Source organism: Delphinapterus leucas, chromosome 1, assembly GCF_059928025.1.
Source record: "Delphinapterus leucas isolate spDelLeu-1000000601 "Yukka" chromosome 1, BTC_Dleu_Yukka2, whole genome shotgun sequence".
Taxonomy (NCBI): Eukaryota; Metazoa; Chordata; class Mammalia; order Artiodactyla; family Monodontidae; genus Delphinapterus; species Delphinapterus leucas.
The window spans coordinates 115,257,214-115,271,605 of NC_143129.1; the positions used below are offsets into that span (position 1 = coordinate 115,257,214).

At 37.3% G+C, this 14,392-nt stretch overlaps 1 protein-coding gene across 1 annotated transcript in view; it reads left to right on the top strand.

Moving 5' to 3' along the window:
• The window catches only part of COL24A1 (collagen type XXIV alpha 1 chain), a 430,389-nt gene that overhangs the window by 322,463 nt on the left and 93,534 nt on the right, over positions 1-14,392 (top strand). The window lies entirely within an intron of this gene.

Below are 14,392 nucleotides of genomic sequence, written 5' to 3' on the forward strand. Positions count from 1 at the left end.
TGGTATAAGTGTTCTCCAGTTTGTGAGTCACCCGCACAGAAGTTATGGTATTTGATTTTATTGTGATTGCGCCCCTCCTACCATCTCATTGTGGCTTCTCCTTTGTCTTTGGATGTGGGATATCTTTTTTGCTGAGTTCCAGTGTCTTCCTGTCGATGACTGTTCAGCAGTTGGTTGTGATTCCGGTGTTCTCACAAGAGGGAGTGAGAACACGTCCTTCTACTCCACCATCTTGAACCAATCCCATTATGGTTATTTCTAATAAACTTGTTTTTTAACTTTTTAACTAGAATTGTAAGTGATTTATGTACCACCATTACAATATTAGAGAATCTGGCTTTGAATATATATTTACCTTTAGTGGGGAGTTTCACACATTTATATGTTTTTACAATGTTATATTGTTATATTGCAGCTTCAAAAATGCCCTTTAGCATTTTTTGTAAGGCAGATTTAGTGGTGATAAACCCTTCAGCTTTTGTTTGTTTGGAAAAGTGTTTATCATGCCTTTATTCCTGAAGGACAGCTTTTTGGGTATAGTGTTCTTGGTTAACAGGTTCTTTTTTTTCCTTTCCATATTTTGAAGATGTTATTCCATTCTCTCCTGGTCTGCAAAATTTCTGCTGAGAAACCTACTTATAGTATTATTTAGGCTCCGTTATGTAATGAGTCACATTTCTCTTACTACTTTTAAAATTATCTCTTTGTTTTGACAATATAGTTACTGTCATCCCTCAGTATCCACAGGGGATTGGTTGCAGGACCCCCACAGGTACCAAAATCTGCACATGCTTAAGTCCCTTACATAAAATGGCATAGTATTTGCATATAACCTACATACATTCTCTCATATACTTTAAATCACCTCTAGATTACTTACAATCTTAATATAATATAAATGCTATGTAAATAGTTTTAAATACAGTATAAATGCTGTGTAAACCAGTGTCAGTTCATGGCAAATTCATGTTTTGTTTTGGAACTTTCTGGAATTTTTTTGGTAACATTTTTGATCCACAGTTGTTTGACTCTGCAGTTGTGGAACCTGCAGATACTGAGGGATGACTATAATGTGTCTCAAAGTGACCTTTTTTGGGTTTAACCTGTTTGGGATTTTTGAGCCTCAAAAATCTGGACGTCTATTTCTCTCCCCAAGTTTAGGACGTTTTCAGCCATTATATCTTTACGTAGTCTTTCTGCTCTTTTCTCTTTTTATTCTCCCAGTATTCACACAATATTGTTTTATTTCACACAGTCCCTTAAGTATCATAGTCTTTTCTTCATTCTTTTTCATCCTTTTTTCTTTTTGTTCCTTGGGATAATTTCAAATGACTTATCTTTGAGTTCACTGATTCTTCTGCTTGGTCAAGTCTGCTTTTGAAACTCTGTTGAGTTCTTCAGTTCAATCTTTATCTCTAGGATGTTTGTTTTATTTATTCACATGGTTTCTATTTCTTTGTTGAACTTCTCGTTTTGTTCATGCATTGTTTTTCTAATTTCATTTAGTTATCTGTGTGTGTTCTTGAAGTTCACTGAACTTCTTTAAGATGATTATTCTGAATTCTTTGTTAGGTAGTTCATAGATTTCCATTTCTTTAGTGTCAGTTATTGAAGCTTTATTAGTTTCTTTTGGTCTTGTCATGTTTACCTGATTCTTTATGCTCATAGTATCTTTGCATTGGTATTTACACATTTGAATAAGTGGTCTCCTCTTCCAGACTTTACAGGTTTGTTTTGGCAGGGAAAGGCCTTCACTAGTCGGCTTTGCTTAGGGGGAACTGGATGGATCAGCTTGTAGCATTTGTGGACATACCCAGCTTGCTATTGAGGTCTCCAGTTTGGTGAGGTTCCTACCCATGTTCTGAGGCAAGGGGAGAGTTGCCACTGGCTGGTCTCTGCAGTTGGGTTGGCCAGCTGGCTAGGCTCCACATTGTAGTGGGACCACTAACTAGGCATCCTCGTTGGGTAGGGGTGCTGGCTGGACTTCACAGTCAGATGGGTCCATTAGCTGGGTTCTGTAGTTACCTCTGGTAGGATATGGTCTCAGGCTGTGTTCCCTGGAAGGACAGTAGCACTTGTTGGATTCTGCAGTTGGGCAAGGCCTCACGTTGTACTCTCTAACCGGATGTGGCCCTGGCAGGACTCCATGTTCTGGTGGGGCCACTGACATGGTTTCACTGTTGAATGGAGTTACAGGCTGTGCCCCAAGTTTGGGCAGAGTTGCAGACTATGCTTTGTGATCAGTTTGGGTACTGGATGTGCTCCTTTGTTGGATGAGGTCACTTGCCAGGCTGTCTGGTCAAGTGGAGCCTCCAGCTGCATCTCACAGATAATGCTCCATGGTAAGATGGGGTTACCTTGCCTGGGCGAGGTTACAGGCTGTGTTTAGTAATTGGACAAGGCCGTAGGTGAAACTCTGCTGCTAGGTAGGGCTGTTAGCTGGGCCCCATAACTGGGAAGCACCTTAGACTGGGCTCCAAGCCTGCACAGGGTCACTGTTCAGGTTCCCTGGTCATGACAGGCCAGAGGCTATGCTCAACAGTTGGACAGGGCTGCTGGCTTGGCTCTCTGCCTGAGCAAGGCTGTAGTATGGACTCCACAGCCACCTAAGTTCTCTGGCCAGTCTTTCTGGTCGAGCAGGATGGGAGTCTATGCTTAGCTGTTGAGCAGGGTTGCAGATTTACTCCCTTGTCCAGGCAGGGCCACATGACAGGCTCAAGAGCGTGTATGACCACTTTTGGGGGGACACAAATCATGCAGAACTGCCAACCAAGCTCCCTGGCCAGACAGAGCCACCAGCTAAGGTCTACAGATCCCTGGCTAGGATCTCTGCTCAGGTGCTACTACAAGCAGGAATGCAGTCCACCAACATTCGAGTGCTGGTTGCTATAAGCCATGCCCCCTTTCCCCATCTCTATCTGATCCCCAGTGGTCAAGCCCCCAGGTTCCCCAAATGATCCTCATGAAGACCTGACTGGGCAACCCTGGAAGAATCCTGCAACAGTAGGGGAGCTGAATATCCACTTTGGGTTCTCCTTTTCCCACAGACAAACTATAGGCCAAGGGGATCACTCTGTGTGGTGCTGTGACTGGGGGAAATACAGTGCAATCCAAATGAAACCTCTCCTCTTACCCTTCTAATGTTCTTCTCAGTCTCTGTGGTTCAAGGACATGCTTCAGCCTCACCCTCAGGTTCTAAGCCATACTTCTAGAGATTTGGGCATATCTTTTGCCTTTCTAAGGTTCATGGTAGTTTTCATTATTTTAGAGGACTCATCAGGGCTAGACCCACAGAGAAGCCAAGTATCAAGTGCCAAGAAAGTGCAGTTATCTTCCTGAGAATTTTTATCAAATTTGTTTTTATATAAGAAAGTTATTAACAGTTATTAATGTTTTAACATGGACTTATTTTTCAGTCAACTAGCTTAGTTCCCTAAGAGAATGCTAAAGTTGATGGGGGGAGGTGGGGGGGACACAGAACTTAAAAAAAAGAAAGGCCTAACCATGCCATAGGACAACACAGGCAGAAATCCCAGAGAGGGATGACACAGTATGACAAATGGTGATGGGCAGAGCAGAGATGAAAAAGGGGATCAAAACAAAACATGGAAAAATGATAAACACAAATTTCATCTGCTTCATAATTTTTCCAGGAATAATCCTCTTGTACACATCTTTGGTGCCTTTTTTAGTAACAACACATGTGTGTTTCTTTTTTATTCTTTTTGTTGTTTCCTTGGAATTTTAAATGCCTTTTAGCTCATAAGCTTAATAAAAATACCACAGCATATTTTTTCAAAAGAATTTTCTGATCCAAGGAACTATTGCTTAATCAGACGGCCTGATGTTGGATTTATTTTTGCACTTCAGAAAAATTCTTCCTTAGGCAATGTCACAAAGATGCTACCTTAAAAATTCTTTAAAAAATAAACAAGAAAGAGATGTTCTTCTTTCTAAAAGATTGGAAAATGATATCTGGTTTGAAAAATAAGGCAAGAGAAACGTTAGTAACAAATTCCCAAATCCAAGATGTAGACTCTTTGAACAAAGGAAAATATTTTGTATTTTATGCTTGAGTTCTGTTCTAAAATATTCAGTTGTCTAAATGCATAACTCTATATGAGGAAAATAGTTTGGAAGTTTCTCAGAAGAAACATCTGCCTGACTTATGGTCCTTCATTCATTTCTTAAAAAGTCTATCATTCTGGTATCTAAGATCTAAACAGAGGTGAAGCTGTGCACTCCAAAACTGAGTATATATAAATGAAATTATCTCGTTTTATTCCTTTACAACAAAACTTGATTGGATTTATTGAAGTGTTAATTTTCCCATCTGTCTAGGGTGGTATGATATTAGGTTGAGGTGAATATCTTAAGAGAAGCTAAAATAAAATAATGCGTGCTTTTCTAAGAGGCTTTTCCGATAGACTCTTAAAAATGAAGTCAGAAAGATGAGAGGAATGAATATCAGCAGGTAGAAAAGAATGAAGTATACCTGACTCTTCTTTCTAAGACAGTTTCCTTGGTAGCCCTGAAAAATAATCACTTTGGAAATTTGAGGTCAGTGGCGTTAAGGAGTAAAGGATTATCTAAATCCTTATCTTCTGAATGATTCATATGACTCTGGTGTTAGACTTGTTTGTTCTGAACTGTTGTGTTGCAAAGCAGCACATAATAGAAAGAACCCTGCACTGACCACTGTGCAAGAATTGTTGAAACCCCTGCTCTTTCACTAAAGAGCTGTACATTGTTGGGTGAGTCATTCTTTGGTTTCTTGGTTTACACATTACACATAATAAAGGGGTTGGAACTATGCAGAACACCCCAAGAAGACTGTGCCAGGGAAGATGCTGAACTGGTAGGACTTTGCTCCTTCTTTTCCTGCTTGAATCAGAAAAGATCCTTGCATGTCTATTTAACATAGTAGCTTCAAAAAAAAAAAAAAAAAACATAGTAGCTTCTATATAGGCTTTTTTGAGACAGAAAGCTTAGCCTTAAAAAAGCATTAGCTTGGATGTTTCTAAATTTATGTTAGCCTTACAAACTGTGACTCTCTAAAATGTATTTGTCCATTCACTAATTCAGTGAAGTTTATGAGTTCTTTCAATGAGAGAACTCTGCCAAGAACTCTGCTAAGCCTTAGGGACACCACGGGGAATGAGAGGAGCAAGGTTCCTGATCTCAGATTTGATAATATCATGGAGAAAACTGACATTAGACAAGATCATTGAAGGTTGTGATAAATGCAATGATGAAAATAAACAGGCTGATGATAAAGAACAACTGGTTAAGGGAAGGGGGAAGCTAGTATGGATAGAGAAACTATTACACCAGGGCAGTGAGGAACGTCTTCTCTAGATAGGGGAGGATTGAATTGAGACCTGAGGAGTGAAAAGGAGCCAGTCATGCAGAGAACTTTGGGACATCCTTCAGGGTAGATAGAATAGCAAGGGCCAAGATGTAGAGGTGAGAATGATCTAGGTATTTTTGGAAAAGTTAAACGAAGCTATTATAGCATAGTGAATAGTGAAAAGTTGTTTGGATCAGCTTGAGGAAATAGGTAGAAAGCAGATCATGAAGGACCTTTTAAACCATGGTAAAAAATTGGGTTTTATTTAAAGTGTAGTAAGAAGCCACTGAAAGGTTTCAAGCAGAAGAAAAACATTGTCTCTGATGGGAGCACTCTCTATAACTTCCAGACTTTGTTTAACAATGTCTAGTGTTATTGGCTATCGCAAGGGATAAAATAAATTCCAAGAAAAAGAAATAGATAAAATAAATTTGAATTACCAAACTATGTGATGTACCAAGACAATTAAATGAGGGAAAGAATGGTCTTTTCAACAAATGATGCTCGAACTACTGGATATCCACACACAAAATAATTAAGTTGGATCCTCCCTTATATTATACACAGAAATTAACTCAAACTGTGTCATAGACCTAAATGTAAGAGCTAAAACTATAAATGTCTTGGAAGACACCATAGGAGTAAACCTTCATGACCCTGGGTTATGCAAAGCCTTCTTAGATAACACCAGAATTACAAGTAACAAAAGGAAAAATAGATAAATTGTACTCCATTAAAATTAAAAGTTTTATGCATCAAAGAGCACCATCAATAAAGTGAAAAGACTCCCATAGAATGGGAGAAAATATTATTTGCAAATTGTATATGATAAGGTACTGGTATCCAAAATATATAAAGAACTCTTACAACTCAATAATAAAAAGGCAACCCCATTGAAAAATGAGCAGTCTTTAAACAGATATTTCTCCAAAGAAAATATACAGTTGGCAAATAAGCACATGAAAAGATGCTCAACATCATTAGCTGTTAGGAAAATGCAAATAAAGCTACAATGAGATACCGCTTCACATCCACTAGGGTGGTTATAATAAGGAAGAGAAAACAGAAAATAACAAGTGTTGATGAGAATGTAAAGAAATTGGAATCCTTATACATCATTGGTGGGGTGTAAAATTGTGCAGCCACTTTGTAAATCAGTTTGGCAGTCTCTCAAAATGTTAAAAACAGAGCTACCATTTGACCCATCAATTCTTGGTATATACCCAAGAGAATTGAAAACAGGATTCAAACAAAAACATTTACATGAATGTTCATAGCAGCATTATTTATGATAGCCAAAAAGTAGAAACAATACAAATGGTCATCAATTAACAAATGTCTATTAGTTAATGTAGTATGTTCACACAATGGAATATTATTTGGAAAAAAAAGAAGTAATATACTGATCCATGCCACAACATTGATGAACCTTGAAAACATTATGCCTAGCAGCCAGTCATGAGAGACCACATATTATATGAAATGTCCCAAATAGGCAAATCGCTAGAGACAGGTAGTGAATTAGTGGTTGCCTAGGGCTGGGGAGGTTGGGAGGAAACTGGTAGTGACTGCTAGTGGGTGCAGGGTTTCTTTTTGGGATGATGGAAATTGATTCTAAAATTGATTGTGGTGATGGTTGCACAACTCTGTGAATATACTAAAAACCATGACCTGTACACTTTAAATGGATTTATAATATGGTATGTGAATTATATCTCAATAAAATTGTTTAAAAAATATATGTGATGTGTTACTTCTGAGACAATACAGCTACTCTCAACAAAGTTTAAAATAATCAGTAGGGAACCCCAAATGCTTCCTCTGTGTTATAAGTAGGCTGAACATCAAGCCAACTATTATCTGTCAACATGACATTTATTTAAAAGCATTCTTATTTCTTCAATCATTGAAGAAATCTATTAAAACATGCACATTGTAGAAACTGCTGCTTTTTTTTCCAGTCTCTTCTGCAAGCCTCTAATTATACAAACGGGTTGCAGTGCGTCTTGTTAAACTTTTAAAACCCAACATTTTGGAGCAAAATATTACTTACACATTTCAGAACAAGCACGAAAATAAACCAGCCTAATATCAATGGAGGTTTACCACCACCACTCCCCAAAAGAAAAACAAACTATCTTTAAAGAGGAAAAAAGTGAACAGAAGAACCAGGGGAGATCTTTCTGATTATAATGACAGAAGAAAATGCAGCTTAGAGCACAGGTAACCCCTTTTCTCACACATAATGAGCTCTTCAAATATGTATGAAAGTTTACTGTGCAAAAGGTTCCTAGTAGATCCATATGTTCTATTTCCTAGAAGCTAAAAGGTAGTATAAAAATCTGCCGCTACCCTTTGCCTTTTATTCACGAACTTTGGTTTTACTTCCAACAGATAGTAAAAGTTCTTTAAGGTGTTATTTATTTACAAATAAATACCTAGCAGACTAGCTACTGTCTGATTAAGGCTAAATATTTTCTACTTTGGGCATGCATTCTATCATTCATTTATTAAATATTTATTAAGCATCAATTATATGCTGGACACAGTTCTGGGCACTAATGTTACAACAATGAACTAAACAGACAAGGTCTCTGCTGTCATGCAACATGTAGTGTGGAAAGGCAGTGTGAACAAGAGTAATAATTTCTGATAGTGATAAGTGCTATGAAGAAAATAAAACATAGTAATGGGATAGAGAATGTCCTGATAAAGGGGCTACTTTAATTGGGATGGCCACAGAAGGATTACATGAGGTTACATTGAGCCAGATGCCTAAGGATAAGAAGCCAGTCATGTGAATATCTGAAAAAAAGCTTTCTAGGCAGAGGAAACACCTAATGCAAATGCTGCAAGGTAGAAAGGGCATTTATTAAATGCTCTGTTTATAAAAAGGGGGTGGTGGTGGTCAAGTAGCTAGAGTATAGTAAATAACTGGGAAACACAATGTCAGAGAAATAGGAGGGAGGCAGATCATGTAGGGGATTATAGACCATGATAAGAGGTTTGAAGATTACTCTACTTGCAATGGACAGCCATCTGGAAGGTTTTACACAGGGAGAGATGCTTGATTAACATTGTTGGTGATCATTTGTGTTATTTCGAAGAAATGGAATGTAAGGGTAAAAGTGGACCAAACCACTTAGAAGTCTGTGGCAGTCGTGTAGATGAAAAAATGATAGGGTGGTCTGGAACGCAGGGGAGCAATAGAGAGAGTAAATAATGATCAGATTCAAGACATCTTGGAGATAGAGTTGACTGGATTTGCTCATGGTTTAGATGTTGAGAAAGAGGGACAATATAATAAAGAATAAATCCTGGTTTTTAGGCAGAGCAACGGAGTGGTTGATCATACCATTAAGTGTGTAATAGGGTTACAAGTTGGTACTTACACATTTGCAAATATGTAATTTCTTTATTTCAGGTTCATATGGTTTTCCTCACAAGCCCTAACTTACTGATTAGTGAGGAGTGGTTGGGGAATTGGGGGAGACAGAGAGAAAATTTTTATATCCAATTCAGTTGAAAGCTTAATCTGTTCCTGTAATTTAGTCGTCTCTTTAGGTAGTGCTCAGACTCTTATGATGCTTAGTCTCTCAGATGTACCCATCTTCCACCTCCCTCTTTTACTCCTTTCTAATATTGAGTCTGTGTTTGCTGTGGTGACAAAGACGAGGAGGCCTTAGATCTAGAGGCAGGTGTTATTCATACTGATTGGGACGTGATGATGTCCCTTGTCAGTTTGCTTACTGCCCACCCTCGTGGCCGTTGATGATGATGTCTCTAAGCTGGTAATTTTCATTTCTTTTTGGGGGGGTGTTCCCTTGCTTAAATAGCCTGTCAGCCTCTGCTAATCATTAGATCCCTCTGAGGTCTGTCTGTGATTTTCATTCAGCTCTAGCCCAAGTAGTCTGCTCTTCAGCCCTTACTACAGAGCCACATCTTCCTAGAGTAATGGCCACCGATACACACATGCAAGCTCCCCAGGTGTTTCTTAGTTCCCTTCTACATCATATAGGAATCAAGGAGTAGCTCAGGAAAATATAACAATATGGTCTTCCTCATTTTGACTTTGCTGAGCAACCAAATTGATATAGCCATAAAGCATGTGATAGCTAGAGAAAAGGTACCTTTTCTGAATCCTGAATGAGTAGTAGGGAACAAGGGTCTCTTTCTGCCAAAACTCAGAATGAGGGAAATCTGAACACCAGTGTCTCTCTGTCTCCCTCTTTGCCTTCCCAGATTCTCTTGGGGGCAAAGAAAAAGTCTTAAGCTTTCTCTTTACTTCCCCTATGTCATATCCTCATCCTTCTACCATCTAGTAAAAGCCTTAGAGTTCTACTGTGATAAATAGAAAGTGTGTCTTCTCTACAGTTTAAGACAGCCTTGTGTGCTGGGTGCCCCAGGCTCAGCTTGTGAAATGTTAAAGTTAGAAACAAAGAAAATAGAAATATCATCTCTTAATATATTCAACCCCTATACATATGAATCCCTTGCGCTAAATAGGATGAAGTCCATGTAATCAAAAAGGCAAAGTAGAAAAGTTTTTTAATAATTTTCAAAATATTGCCCTATTAACAAAGGAGATGGGGAAAACTGAGAAGCAGTTTAGGGGTTCAAGGAGGGAATTCCAAGAGTTCAGTTTGGGACACACAAAGTTTAAGATGCCCATTAGAAGTTCAATAAGAGATGTTGAAGGTAGATCAGAAAGTCAGTGGTGCAGTCAGGACAGGTGATATAATTTTAGGAAACATTAGAATGTAGATGGTCTTTAAAGCCACAGGGACGGGATGAGATCACGTAAAAAGAGAAGAGGGCACTCCAACATTAAATGGCTGGGCAGAGAAGGAGCCAGCATATAAGGAGATATAAGTAAGTGGAAAACTGGGGAAGTGTGCTGCCATAAAAACAAAGGTTTAAAAAAGTTTCAAGAATGAAAAAGAAGTTTCCGATAAAATGAGTTGGATAACCAGCCATTGGAGATGGCTATATGGAAGTCAGTTGGTGACCTGAAAAAGAGCAATTTCAGAGGTGTGGTAAGAACAAAAGCCCACATGAAGAGAGAATGAGAGTAAGGAAATAGTGACAATGAGCAAAAACAAGTCTTTCAAAAGTTTTTCTGTGAAGGGGGAGCAGAAAATGTTGCTAGAAAAGTACATGAGAAATTGAATGAGAAAATGGAAAAGACAAAAGGAAGGTAGGAAGGAAGGGAAGAACATGAGATCAAGGAAGGATTTTTTTTAATGAGTAATATTTAGCATATTTGAATACTATTGGAAATGATCCAGTCAAGAGAGAAAAATTGATACTGCAAGTGAAAGGGGGATGTTTTCAGAAGAGAGAGCCTTGAATAGGTGAGAGGACATAGGCTTCTTATACGTGTAAGTGAGGAGCTGGCCTCAGGCAGGAAACAGAGACACTTCTTTTGTAAGAGAAAAGAAGCAGAATATGTGGATGCATAAGTAGGTGTATTGGAAAGTTGGGTGTTGGGAAGAGGAGATGGCTTTTGTTTAATTGCTACTATCTCTCAGATATGAAGCAAGGTTATTAACTTGAAAATGAGGAGGGAATGGAGGTTTGAAGATAGAGATGAATGTGTAAGTCATCTTTCAGAATAATAACAAATGTCTCAATTATACACATTTGTGAAACTTACTTATGCTTGTCACTTATGTCAGAGCTGTTATTTTTGCATTATCCACAAATTTTTCTTAATATTTAAATATATAATGTTTAAATATTAAATATATGATATTTAAATATATAACTTACAGTGATGCCTAAACTAAATTGTTGGTTGGCAGGTAGCATTGCCATGCCATGGTTTTCAGCTGATACCTGAGTGTTTGAATTCAATACCATTTTGGAGTACTGACAGGATAAAGGGATTTATGAATTCCCTGTTAGTATTGCAACAAAGGTCTAACATATTTTTTTAATTATAAAATTAAGTCGCATATTTACAAATTGAAGAAAAACTATCATCTCAATAGATGAAACAAAGAGCATTTAGTGTGCTTCCCTGGTGGCGCCGTGGTTGAGAGTCTGCCTGCCGATGCAGGGGACACGGGTTCGTGCCCCAGTCCGGGAAGATCCCACATGCCGCCGAGCGGCTGGGCCCGTGAGCCATGGCCGCTGAGCTTGAGCGTCCAAAGCCTGTGGTCCGCAACGGGAGAGGCCACAACAGTGAGAGGCCCGCGTACCGGAAAAAAAAAAAAAAAAAAAGCATTTAGTAAAATTTAACTTCCATACGTTGACTATGATACTTAATGGTGAAACTTAAAAGAAATGAGCAAAGGTCACTATTATTTACCATTTCTATTCCCCATTTACTCAGAGTCCCAGCCGGTACAGTAAAATAAGAGAAGTGATCTACAGACAGATTATTAGAATTCATGAGAGTTTAGCAAGATGCTATATATAAAATTAATATACCAAAAAAAGATTCCATTCTTTTCTACCAGCAAGAAACAGAAAACTTTTAAAAATACATTTAAAAATAAAATCCAATACAATCAGCAAAAATTAAGTACCTAGGAATAAATCTAACAAAAGATTTGCAAAATTTTATTGAAAAAAAAGTGTGTAGTAGTTTATTAACAAAGATCTAAATAAATGGAGAGATATTTCATGGATAGGAAAACTCAATATCAAAAAAATTTAACCCTCCTTATATATTCAGTACAGTTTCAGTCACAATCTCTACAGGATTTTTTTATATAACTGGATTGATGAAAAGTGGTTTTAAAATGTGTGTGGAAGATCAAAGGTCCAATATCAAGACAGTTTTCAAGAACAGGTTGTTGATGTTGGTGGGGAGTGGTATTTGAAAGGAAGAACTTGCCCTACCTGATATCGTAACTTATTATTGAAGCTAGTCATTTAGTCAGTGTCATTCATTCACAGATAGACAAAAAGACCAATGGAAATAGAATGTAGACTCAGATCTAAGTATATTTTGAAACTTAAAGTTTAATAAATTGATTATGCATTGCAGATTTATAAGGAAAGGATGAAATATTCAGTAAATGGTACTGGTACAATTGGTTATCCAAATGGAAAAAAACAAATCTCTCCTTCACATCAAAGTACAAACACACAAAAGAATGAAATCCCAATTAAAGACCTAATTATAAAAATCAAAATTTTAAATTGGAGAATATTTTATGACCTCATGGAGGAAGGGTAAGCAGTAAGGATCTCTTAAACACTAAAAAAATAAAACAAGAAGAAAATATTGATGAATTTGACTACATTAAAACTTCAAATTTGTGTTAGTGAAAAATTATAGTGGACAAAGTGAGAAAATAAGCTCCAGGCTGGGAAAAGATATTTGTGATATACAGAATGAATGAAATACAAGTATCAGGACATTAAGGACAGCCCAGTAGAATACTGGACAGAAGATGGGAACTAGAGATTCACATATAGATGTTGAATTACTGTATGAATAGATATTCATTCCTCCTTAATAATCAGGGACATGTGAATTGAAATCCCAAATAATACATCATTTTGCTCCCTTGAGACAGACAAATTTTAAGTCTGATAGTACCAAGCATTATGGAAGATTTGGAGTAATTGGAACTATTAAACGTTGCTTTGGGAATATAAATTGGCAAAAGCACTCTGGAGAACAAGTTGGCAAAATCTTGTATACTGAAAGGTGCATATATCCTACAAGCCAGCAATTCAACTCCAGGGTGTATACCCTCGCCCAAAAAACTCTTGAGGTGGGCACATAGTGATATGTACAAGAGTGTTTATTGCAGCATTATCTGTAACAGAAAAAACAAAAAAACTACCAAAAATTCTTCACTAGGAAAATGGTTGAATAAATTGTGGTTTGATAACAAAATGTAATCCTGTAGGAGTGAAAACAAAGTGTAAGTAAAGTAGAGACACTGAATAATTTCAAAAACAAAATGTTGTGTTCAAAAAATTTCAAAAGAATATATAAAGTGTGACACAGCTTATTGAAAGTTTGAAAAGATGCAAAATAACCATATAATATTTGGGAATATATACAAATGGAGTGAAAGTATAAAGAAATGCATGTGAATGATAAACAAATTGAGGACGATTGTTGCACCTGAGTGAGGGGGGAAGGTGATGTGTCTGCTAACATAAGTGTATATATGGGACTTCAGTTGTATGTATGTGTGTGTGTGTGTAGCTTCTGTTTCTTAAAGTGGGTGGTAGGTACATGGGTGCTCATTATACCTTTTAATATCTTCTATATATATTTATATTTATATATATTTAAATATTACATAATGCACTTTAAAAAGACAACAGAAATTAGTGAGAACTGACATTTATTGAGCTCTTCAGTATAAGTCTATTCCTTTCTAAGCTTTGAATGCATTATCTCATTCAATCTTAGTAACCCTTTGAAGAAGTATTAATATATCCCTGCTATGTAACAGGAAACTGAGGACTTTAGAAGTCAAATAGTCTACTTATGGTCATATAGCCGTTCGGTGACAGAGCCAGAACATGAAAGTACAGCTGTCTGACTTAAATGCTCATATCGTTAACCTCTATGAATGTTAATCAGCCTCTCTTAAAAAGTCCACGTTAACTACAAAGAAGTCTCATGTTAGTGCAACTATCATTTCAACCTCTGGATGCAGCTAGAACTACAGCAGTAGAACTTAACCACTTTGGCCTCTAAATTCAGCAGAGCAGACTTTCTGAAGCTAGAAGAACATTTGCTCAGGAGCACAGGGCATGACTCATTTCCTTAGGTATCTGTTTATTCGTTCAACAAATATTTATCAAGAGCCTCTGCAGCACAGTGGTAAACCACAATTTATTTCTTGTCTGCATCATTTTTGCAGTTTGCCAAGCTTTGGGACGCAAATTTGAAATTTCCATTTTCATTTCCAACTAATGCAAGGAATGCTATGATTAATTATTAGCTATTTTAGAACTTGCAGTCTGGCTTACTATGGATCTCATTTAAGCCTAACCATTGTTGACCTGCAAATTCACATGACATTTAAAATATTTTTGCCACTTCTTACTTTAATAAAGTGT